The following is a 3994-nucleotide window of genomic DNA, read 5'->3' on the forward strand; positions in this document are numbered from 1 at the left end:
GCCAGGCTTCCAGACCTCCCTGACCTTGGGTGTCACTCTGTCCAGGAAATGGGCAAAGAGGACTGGCTACAGAGGATGTGAGAGGCCCTTCACCTGGGGTCCAGTACGGTCCCAGGGTACAGCTGGCACCGGACCCTTCTCTCCTTTATATGCTTTTGATCTCTGGACCAGAGGAATCACCTGCAGCAGGCTGGATTCATGCACTTTTCCCCACACTGCGGTAGGGCAGTACTGTCCTCTCTCTGCAGCTCACCCAGACAGGCAGCTCAATTCTGCTTTCTCCACGTCCTCCCGCGCTACCCCTGCTCTTCCTTTTGGTCTCCACAGTCAGGAGCAATGGACTCTCCAAACAGGATGACCAAGATGGGGGGCAGGCATGGCCGTGCCAGGACCAGGCCGAGGGCCCCTGGCTATGCTAGTGTCTCATGGGTGTGCTCAGGACCCTCCTTATTCGTGGACCCTGTCATGGGGGAGTCAGGAGCTTGGCTTCAGTCAAGAGGCCGGGTTCTGCTGCTGACTTGGCTATTATCTCTGCTCTCTTGAGCATTTGGTCACCCCAAATAGGCCTCGGCTTTTGCCCCTGGAAAACACGGAGCTAATTGTGAGAAGTAGCCAATGAGATGATGAACGTGGCACCACTTTAGAAAGCAGACCGACGTGGGCAAGCTGTCTTAACCCAGCTGCTCCCCCGGAAAAAAACCACTGGCCATCACAACTCTTCAGCCCCTGAGACCGACCTCAGGCTCATTGCTGCTCCTTTGCTGAACAACTCAAGGAAGAGCAGTTCCGCCTCACTCTCAGGGGTCCCCAGGTCTTGGTCAGAGCCTGGTGGTTCCCCCAGAGCAAGCTGTAATCGCTTCAGTCCGCATATTTGTGGGGCATTGGGTGGGGGTCCAGGGCATGTCCCAGGAATTGGCTTCCAGCCCAGTGTGGCCGCCAACCTTCCCCGTCCCCTCCCCAGGTCACTGCCTCTGACCACAAGGTCTACTCTAGGAATTTTCCTCTGGTGGAGCGGGTAGGGTATGAGCGGACGGCTTTCCTGGCGGGAAGGGGCGGGTGGGAGTGATGCCCAGGAGGGCGACCGCGGCTCCTGTGTCTGAGCCTGCCCTGCCAACATCAGGGCGTGGTGTGCGGACAGAATCTGTTTCCATCACCATCATCGTCCAACGATCCCCACCAACATGGTGAATGTTTGCTGACTGCTCAGTTCTCTTAGTTAGAATCAGGCCCTACCCACCCCCTGGGCGGCCCTCAGGAAAGGACAGGAGCCAGCATCCTGTCCAGGAGTGACATTTCAGGTCAGACCAGGAGGGGCCCTCCCGGAGCCCACCCGTGGGTAATAATAGCACTTTACAAGGGTGTAAACAGGGGCGGCTTTCCACAGGGCCTTATAGACCATTTGTCTCTTGCGGGTCTCTGGGCTGGATTGTTATCACCACAGTGCAGAGGAGGAAGCAGGTCAAGAGGTGAAGTGACTTGCCTCAGGCCATGAAGTTAATTAGTGGCTTGAGCTGGGGCTGCCTGCCAGTCGTGTGTCTTTCCCAGGCACTTCTCCCAACCTGGTCTGAAGGGGCTTCGTTCCCTCAGGTGGGCTGTGGGGAGAGCGTGTTGGGTGCTGCCCCGGACGGAAGTGGGCCAGGTGTCGGCAAGGGCCACATTCCCCAGTGTTCCCACTCAGGAATCTTTTTGAATTCCAAGCCAGGGCCTTGTCTGGTTGACAGCAAAGTGAACCTGATTTCCCCTAGGGTCGGTCCAATGCCCACCCACGGACCCTGCCCCTCTACCCTTTCGATGCCTTGGAATGGTTCCCATTTTGTAGGTGGGTGTGCCGGAGGGGGCCTGACTTCACCCGGCCCCGCTGCCTTCTCCTCCAGGCATCTCAGCCCCACAAGAGGCCCTGAACTCTGGCGGGTTCTCTGACCAATACTTTCAAGGGGAGTCATACAGGTGGAGGAGGGTTTATAATGAGGGACCCCCCCGAGACCCCAGAAAGGCCATGGGAGGCTGAGGCAGGGGTGAGAGGGCCTGTGTGGACCCCTCAGGGCTCTGTATCTACAGAATCACAGAGTCCAGGATGGAATCTTGTAGGTCAGCTAAGCTGGGACCCATACGGGGATCCCTTCAACAGGATTCCTGGAGATGCTTATCAGGTTTCTGCTCACACACTCCCCAGACAGGGAGCTCACAACCTCACAAGTACTCCCTCCACTTGGGTCTTATGATGTCCCTAAAATTTACCATCCCTCAGTGGGTCCTAATTCTGCTCATGGACCCACATACCGCTTAGTCTCTCTGCCAAGGGAGCTGAACTTTGAAACTTAGCATTACCACTTGCTAACAACTTGACCTCTTCATGCTTCAGTTTCTTCATCTGTGACACAGGGGTAATAACAGTTCCTCTGTCTTGAAATTGTGAGGATCAGGGAATTCCCTGGCGGTCCAGTGGTTAGGACTCCGCGCTTTCACTGCCAAGGGCGTGGGTTCAATCCCTGGTCAGGGAACTAAGATCCACCAAGCCACACGTTGCGGCCAAAAAAAAAAAAAAAGAAATTGTGAGGATCAAATAAGAGAATGTCTTCCAGCATGACCTGCACTCTAGACGTTATGCTTCTGCCTGAGATAGCACTCACTTCACTGGTCCTTCTTGCTCTTGGGACCTTAGAGCTGGCATGCCACCAGGTCTTTCCACATAAACATCAGCATTCCTCAACCCCCAGCGGCTACCTGATGTTGGAGTTCTTGGTTTGTTAAGCCAAAGTCTGAACCCTCCATTCATTCAGCTGGCATTTCTTGTTCTTCGTCTGGGTCTGTCCTGGAATCTAGAGGCACCAACCCTCGCGGTGAACCTGGAAGTGACAGGAAGACATAAATGGGGCTGGGAGGGAGTTCTCTGTGGTTGGTGGGTCACAAGGACTCGCTGCAACACGTGGGGTTCTCAGCCTAGCTCTTCTGGAAGCTTCACTCTGCCTGCTAGTAGTTGGTAGGGAGCCTTGCTACCACTTGCCTTGCTCACCAGGTGGACCCCTCTCTTGGCCTCTCTGGGGATGGACATTCCTGCCTCAGGGACCCTGTGGATGCCTGTGGAGTGGGGCTGGGGAAGTCAGGCGGGTGGGCTCATCGCTTGTGCTCCAGCTGTGAGCTGTCATTATGCTAATTCTTAAGGGATTATTAATATAATGACCGAGCTAATGAGCAGTGCGGGGGGTGGGGAGGAAGCACCTTAACCCCACCTGGTGCCTGCTAATTAACGGGGGGTCTTTCCTCAGCTGTCTTTTCTCCTTCTGGTCAGCTCTTTTAGCTGGGGAGGTCTGGCCCCTTGGGGGTCCCGTCGCCTCCCTCCACCTGCCTCTCCTTTAGCCTGGCACGGTTCCTCTTTGGGTGAGAAGATCCCAGAAAGAGTGTGGCTGGGACAAGACTTGGGAGTGAGGAGATGGGGGACTGGGGACTCTGGCTCTGGGGAAGAGGAATGTAAAAGCAATGAAACCTCTAATCTTGACTGCGTGCTGCCTGGGCTGGGGAGAGCAGGGCAGCTGAGTCTGAGGAGGGCTTGGGGGGAGATGGGAGCAGCCATGGAAGGAGGGGTAGGGGGCATCGGGCTGGGTGGGGGTGGGGAAGTTTCCAGGTGTTCTTTGAGGCACCTTGCCTCTCTGGCCCAGATGGGCTGGTGCTGGCCAAGATCTTTCCTTTTGAGCTCCTTTCCTCTTGGGATGAAAGGTCCTGGGGAATCTATCAATGTATTGCTATATCAGGGTTGGGGTGGGGGACCCCTTGCACGGTCATGCAAGTACAGTGGCCTTGATTTCCCAAGCCACTGTTAGACATAGCGGGTCCAAGTTTCAAAATCTGGGTCATGGGCGCTAAGTCCTGACAAAGCCCCACCTCCCCAGATCTCACTGTCTAGTTGGAGAAGCGAGGCTCACACAAGACAGGATTACAGACCACGTGCCTGTGCCATTTGGAATCTGTGTGACCTCAGACAGATCACTCAGCCTCT

This window comes from Balaenoptera physalus (genome assembly GCF_965194825.1).
Source record: "Balaenoptera physalus genome assembly, chromosome: 11".
NCBI classification, from domain to species: domain Eukaryota; kingdom Metazoa; phylum Chordata; class Mammalia; order Artiodactyla; family Balaenopteridae; genus Balaenoptera; species Balaenoptera physalus.